Genomic DNA, 7430 nt, shown 5'->3' on the forward strand with positions numbered 1-7430 from the left:
GACATCTGGGGAACAGGCCCAATGCCCCTCCCCAAGTGCTCCTCACCTTACCAAGAACACTGTGGGTGCAAGGCTGGTAAGAAGAGGGGGAGAAGTATTGGACTGGTAGGTCCCAGAAGGTGATATGGCCGGGTAGCAAACCCCAACCCCCTTCCCCATTTGTGAAGCCATGGGAAGCTGCCATGGCAGGCACCAATCAGCCACCCATGTGTTCCTTTGGTGGGGGCAGGAATCAAGAAACCTTTCGTGTATATTTTAAATAAAAAATTCCTTTTCCCTTTCCACTGGACACTGTCTCCAGAGTTTTTGCCTATGGGCTGTGAGTGGTAGGACCACACTGATTATTTAGTTACAATAGTAGCACCCAATGTGGGGCCCTAGCCTATTATTGCCCCCTGCCACCAAGGAGTGAAACTGTAGGGCTTCCTCCCAGTTGCTGGGAATTTCTCTGCACACCCACTAGAGGTTTCAGCCACTTAAACATGTCTGAAAGGTGGAAAGGAAATGGATTCGGAAGGGAACAGACTCTGGGAGGGAGGAAGGACTGAGTTTTAGGGTTGTGAAATGGGGTCTGGGTGAGAACTGACCAAGTTTTAGGGAGGCCATTGCTTGAGGATCGCTGTTTGTGAGATTGATTGGTAGAAAAATCACTTCTGAAAGCTAGTTTAGTATAATGAAGTTAATGCTAGTTGTGTTTGTATGTTCCCAGTTTGCCTGTGGCCTTGTTGTGTTCATACTTATGGATCTATACATGTGGACCATCAGGAGCTGTTATGCTTCAACTATTGGAAGGAGTCCACTGAGTCAGATTTTAGAGGAGCTGATTTTTTACTGCAACAGTATATGGCCTATGTATATTTTAGACTGCAGGGGAAAACAAACCCTAAATAGTTCCCTAAACTACTGTACCATCATAGAATTGGGCCTATATTGCCAATGGTTAGGCAATGATATGAGTTTCCTTACATTAAGACATTTATCTTGTTGCATAATTAGATTTCACCAAGGACAGAGAACTGCTTGATGGTGCAGAGAAGGGAAGTGGCCTCAAAACCCCTCCCTGATAGTAAGACAAAAGAAAATATCAATAATGCCATGAACCCAGGGGATACAAGACTGGTAGCAGAAAGACCTCTTCCCTGGCCTCCTGTAAGCCTGGGCTGGTAGCTGTCCACCATGGCTGCAGAGCTACAGCAGGATGACATGGCCAGAGCAGCTGATCACCATGACTCAAACTGCCAAATGCTGTTAAATCAGCTGAGAGAAATCACAGGTATTCTGGACCTTTCTATTTTTTATGAAGATCTGAAGACCAGCAATGGTGATATCACTCTGTCAGTCAGTCTTCTCACTAATAGTAGAGTTAAGGAACCCAGTCAAGACACTGTTGCTACAGAACCACCTAAAGTGAAGGGGATTGCTGCCAACAAAAAAGTATTAGTAAAAGTAATAGGTCTTACTCATGAAAACAAAGAGTTTTCAGACCTTCAGACTACCATTGTTTTGAGTCTACTGAAGTCCACCAAAGTTCAGGCTGGGGGAAGGAACCTTAATAGAATGCATGAGGCAACCACTGCAGAAACTAAACACTCAAAGAAAATGCTGTGAAGTCTGGGGAGAGAACCCCAATCCCAGTGACTGGAGGTGAGTTGATGGTTGGCCAACTGGGCTGAAAAATATTGACAGTGCATGTTGGCTTAGTGCCATTATTTAGTCTTTCTTTCAATTGCCTGACTTATGAATACTTGTCCCCAGCTACAGTCTGCCACAGAAAGTATTTGAAAATTGTCCAAGTCACACAGAAAACATAAATATGTGTATGCAAGAGCTTTAATAATTGTTTTTCTGTTAATGGAATCAAATAGATAATTTGTTGACCCAGCAGCTGCCCTGGGCTTCTTAAAAGGAACATTCCAATCAACCGAGGAACAGAATCAAGGTGTGAATGAATTCACATACAAGCTCCTGGAGTGGCCAGAGGATGCATTCCAGCTAACTGTTAATGCTAACAGCAATCCCAGGAACAAATCTGAAAATCCAGTGGTGCAGCTATTCTACAATACTTTCTTCACTAAAGGGGTTCATGAAGGAAAGCCCATTTCTAACAGTGAGACCTTTGGACAGTATCCCCTTCAGGTAAATAGTTTTCACCACTTAGACAAATGTTTGGAAGTGGTCATGGTGGAGGATGTCTTTGAGCAGCTTCCTTCTGATCAGTCAGTGAAGTATGGACAGGAATGTTGGTTTACAAAACTACTTCCAGTGTTGACCTTTGAACTCTCAAGATTTGAGTTCAATCAATCCCTTGGTCAGCCAGAAAAAATTCACAATAAGCTGGAATGTTCTCAAATCTTTACACAGGTACCTGTACATAAGCAAAGGACTTATTCAAAGTAAGAAAGAGTGTATTCAGAAATTGAAGGAGGAAGTAAAAGCTCTACAGTAAAAACTGGAAAGCCATGTGAAGTATGACTCAATCCGAGCTCAGTTCCCATTTCCAGGCAGGTTGACATCTCAAGCATGACATTTCCACTTTATTTAGTGATAAGTAAAGAAAGCTCTTCTCTTGAAAGTGTCTTTTCTGAAGATTGTCTACACAAGTCTACAGCAATGAATAAGACCCTTACATCTTCCTGATCTTCTATGGAAATGCCTGCACATCCAGCTCCTTGAACTGTCACAGATGGAGAAATAAACTTTGTTAAGACCTGTCTTCAAAGACAGAGGAGTGAGATTAACAAAATATACAAGATTTACAGAATTGTATTGCAAGTGCTACCCAGACTATTAAGCAGATGTACTGTAACCCTCTCCTTAGTCAGGTGCCTTATCGCCTGCATGCAGTTCCTGTTCATGAAGGACAAGCAAGTGCTGGACACTAATGGGAATATATCAATAATTAACCAAGACAAGTCTCATTCAAGTAAAATGATATCTCAGATACCAAATCTTTCCAGAAATAACTTTAAAGAGATTCCTATTGAAGATTGAGAAATGTTAGTGCTTACTGTCTGATGTACATTAACAACAAGCTACCCTATTTCAGTGCAGTGATAGCATATGATTCAGATCACAGTTGGAAGCCTTACCTGCTGAACTTCAGCACTGCACTCAGAAAGACAACTGGAGATTTGGACAGGAAGTAGAAATGTGTTAGGAAGAGCAGTCCCATGAGATTCCTCAAATGGAGTCCTCCACCAACTCAACATCACAGGATTTCTCAACATCACAAGAGCCTTCAGTAGCCTCCTCTCATGGGTTTTGCTGCTTGCCATCTTGGAATGTTGTGATTGTCAAGGAGCAGACTGCCCAGGCTACTGCAAATGCAACACGTGTCTATGGGAAGAGTGGCATGGAAGAGGCCTGGAGTGAGGTATTCCACAAGTACTCCCGGCTCTATTAGCAAGGAATGGTATCAAAGGGCCTGTGTTTCAAGAAGTTAAAGACATTGTTGGGATTTTCAAAGTTTTTATGTATTAGTATATTTATGTTAGTCCCTTAACAGTATTTCCAATCCACCCACTTCCTTACTTAAACCTGAGAAATGGAAGCATGTTGTCTCACATTTATTGGTTGTTCTTATATTTTTCAAGTTGTAAATGAATTTAAAGATAGGTGTGGCCAAAATCAAAGTAAAATAAGTTTATTTAGGGGAATGTGTTTGCAGATTTGGAGAATTTGAGCTGCTGGATACTGAGTTTGAGTGTAGTCCTTCCCATTGTTAAAAACAACAAGGATTAAAAGTAAATTATGGTATTCCTATGTGACTAAGAAGGCCTATGAAGGTTGAAGAAGGTGTGTAGAAAGTTGTAAGGTGAAAAAATGTTTGTGAAGATTGTAGAGGCCGTAGAAGGATGTGAAATTTTTTTTTGAAATGAAAGGAACCTCAGTGCTTGGGTCGAGTTATTATTTACTTTAGGTTTTTTGGTTCTTGCTTTTGATCTTTTGGGAACTTAGGAAACTTAGCAGTTTTGTTTACACTAAGAATCCTATGTTTCTTCCATTTTGGGGATTCATACCATTTGGACCCTGTAAAGGTCATTTGCAGTACCAGTTGCCCCGAGAATGTTTTTTCCATTCAGGGCTTTGTGCCATTTGGACTTAAGAAAGGTCATCTGGTGCTGGTTAGAGCTGGCTTGAGTAAGAAAGCATGTCTCTGCCATGAGACTGGTTAGTGAGAGGTTATGTCTCTGCCATGGGACCAGTGGATACACTGGTAGGTGAAAGAATGCCTCTTCCACTTGAGCTTTTTGCCATTGGTGCCTGGTAGAATCCAGTTGAGGTAAAAACATACCTTTGCCATTTGGGGCTTCAAGCTATTTGGACCTAAGAAAGGTTGTTCAGTGCTGGTGACACCAGCTGAGGTGAGAGAATTTCTCTACCATTGGGGCTTTGTGCCATTTGGGAACTGGCAAAGGTCATCTCTGTGACTGGATAGTGAGACTGGTTGATGGGAAATGAGATTCTAAGGCTAGCTTGGTAGCCTCTATATACATTTTTTTGAACTCTGTTTTTGCTTTAGATTTTTTTGTTTTTCTTATGAAAATAAATAGAAGTCTCTGAATGTTAAAATTTCACATCAAGTCAGTAAGTAAAGTAATGAAAGACATAAGGCATGGGAATGCAATTTTGGTGGATATTGGAAGGACAAGAATTTTACTTTTAGCTCTGTATTTCTGTCCCTACCTGATCCCTATAAATTTGGCATTCTTTTTTTAAAAAGTCTTTAATTTTAATTGTTGTTCGAATAGTTTTCTGTCTTTTACTCCCACCCCATCCCACCCCCCCAGCCCCCACCTCCCTCCCATTTCCACTCCTGCCCCTAGTTTTTGTCCCTGTATCCTTTATATTGGCCTGTAAACCCTTTTCCTTTTACCCGGGAATTCCCTCCCTTCTCCCCTCTGGTCACTGTCAACCTGTTCTGCATTTTAGTGTCTTTGGTTATATTTTCCTTGTTTGTTTGGTTGATTAGATTCCTGTTAAAGGTGAGATCATATGGTATTTGTCTTTCACCATCTGGCTTATTTTGCTTAGCATAATGCTTTCCAGTTGCATCCATGCTGTGGCAAAAGGTAGGAGCTCCTTCTTTCTTTCTGCTGCATAGAATTCCATTATGTAAATGTACCATGGTTTTTGATCCATTCATTTACTGTTGGGCACCTAGGTTGCTTCCAACACTTGGCTATTGTAAATTGTGCTGCTATGAACATTGGGTGCATAGGTTCTTTTAGGTTGGTGTTTCAGGGTCCTTAGGGTATAATCCTAGCAGCGGAATTCCTGGGTCAAAAGGCAGATCCATTTTTAGTTTTCTGAGAAAATTCCATACTGTTTTCCATACTGGTTGTGCAAATTTGCCATCCCACCAGCCGTGTACCAGGGTTCCCTTTTCTCCACAACCTCTCCAACATTTGTTGTTTGTTGCTTTGTTTATGATGGCCATTCTGACCAATGTGAAGTGGTATTTCATTGTAGTTTTAATTTGCATCTTTCTGATGGCTGGTGATGCTGAGCATCTTTTGACATGTCTCTGGATCCTCTGGATGTCCTCCTTGGAGAAGTGTCTGTTCAAGTCCTTTGCCCATTTTTTAATTGGGTTGCTTGTCTTCTTAGAGTGGTGTCGTGTAAGTTCTTTATATATTTTGGAGATTAAACCCTTGTCTGAGGTATCATTGGCAAATAAGTTTTCCCATACAGTTGGTTCTCCTTTTTATTTTAATACTGTTTTCTTTAGCCATGCATAAGCTTTTTATTTTGATGAGATCCCATTTGTATCTTGTTTCCTTTATGTCCCTTGCTCTAGAGGACATACCAGTAAAAATGCTGCTGCGTAAAATAGCTGATATTTTCCTGCCTTTGTTCTCCTGTACGACTTTAATAGTTTAATGGTTTATATTTAAATCTTTTATCCACCTTGAATTTATTTTTGTGTGTGGTGTAAGCTGGTGCTCGAGTTTCATTTTGTGCATGTAGCTGTCCAGCATTCCCAACATCATTTGTTGAAGAGGCTATTTTTACTCCATATGTTGCTGCCCCCGTTGCTGAATATTAATTGACCATAGACACTGGGGTTTATTTCTCTGCTCTCTGTTCTATTCCATTGTGCCTGTTTTTATGCCAGTACCAGGCTGTTTTGATTACAGTGGCCTTTTAATACAGTTTGGTGTCAGGTATTGTGATGCCTCCTACTTTGCTCTTCTTTCTCAAAATTGCAGCAGCTATTTGGGGTCATTTATGGTTGCATATACATTTTTGAAGTGTTTGTTCTATGTCTGTGTAATATGTCATTGGTACTTTAATAGGTATTGCACTGAATCTGTAAATTGCTTTGGGTAGTATGGACATTTTGATGATGTTAAATCTTCTGACCCATGAACACACTATATGTATCCATTTGTTTATGTCTACCTTGATTTCTTTCTTCAATGTTGTGTAGTTTTCTGAATACAGGTCTTTTACCTCCTTGGTTAGGTTTATTCCTAGGTATTTTATTTTTCTTTTTACCCTATCAAATGGGATTTTTTTTCTTGATTTCTGCTTCTGATGTTTCATGTTGTTGTACAAAAATGTCTTTGATTTCTGGATTTTGACTTTGTATCCTGCTGTTCTGCTAGATTCATTTATTAGATCGAGCAGTTTTTTGGCAGAGCGTATAGGATTTTCTATGTACACTGTCATAGTGTACATAGTGTACATGATAGTTTTTTTCCTCCTTTCCAATTTCGATGCCTTTTATTTCCTTTTCTTGTCTGATCACTGTGGCTAAAACTTCCATTTCTATGTTGAATAGAAGTGGTGAAAGTGGACAGCCTTGTCTTGTTTCTGATCTCAGTGGAAAAGATTTTAGTTTTTAACCACTGAATATGATCTTGGCTGTAGGTCTCTCATATATGGCCTTTATTATGTTGAGGAATGCTCCCTCTATTCCCACTTTGCTGAGTGTTTTTATCATAAATGCATAGTGTACCTTATCAAATGCCTTTTCTGCATCTATTGATATGATCATGTGGTTTTTGTCTTTGTTTTTGTTTATGTAATATATTACAGTTACTGATTTGCAAATATTGTACTGTGTCCCTGGGATGAATCCCACCTCGTCATGTTGTATGATCTTTTTAATGTATTGTTGGATGTGGTTTGCCAGGATTTTGTTGAGGATTTTAGCATCTATATTCATCAGTGATATTGGCCTGCAGTTTTCTTTGTTTGTTGTGTCTTTATCTGGTTTTGCGATTAGGACAATGCTGGCTTCATGGAAAGAGTTTGGGAGTCTTCCATCGTTTTGAATTTTTTGGAATAGTCTGTGAAGTGTAGGGGTTAGCTCTTCCTTAAATGCTTTGTAGAATTCTTCTGTGAAACCATTTGATGCAGTGCTTTTGTGTTGGGAGTTTTTTTATTACTGCTTCAATTTCATCTGCTGTTGGTCTGTTCAG

General features: G+C 40.0%; 1 pseudogene; it reads left to right on the forward strand.

The window, feature by feature from the left end:
• The first annotated feature begins 1176 nt into the window (after positions 1-1176).
• Positions 1177-2673, forward strand: LOC114506038 (annotated as a pseudogene).
• Positions 2674-7430: the final 4757 nt, after the last annotated feature.

Source organism: Phyllostomus discolor, chromosome 9 (assembly GCF_004126475.2).
Source record: "Phyllostomus discolor isolate MPI-MPIP mPhyDis1 chromosome 9, mPhyDis1.pri.v3, whole genome shotgun sequence".
In the NCBI taxonomy this organism is placed as follows: domain Eukaryota; kingdom Metazoa; phylum Chordata; class Mammalia; order Chiroptera; family Phyllostomidae; genus Phyllostomus; species Phyllostomus discolor.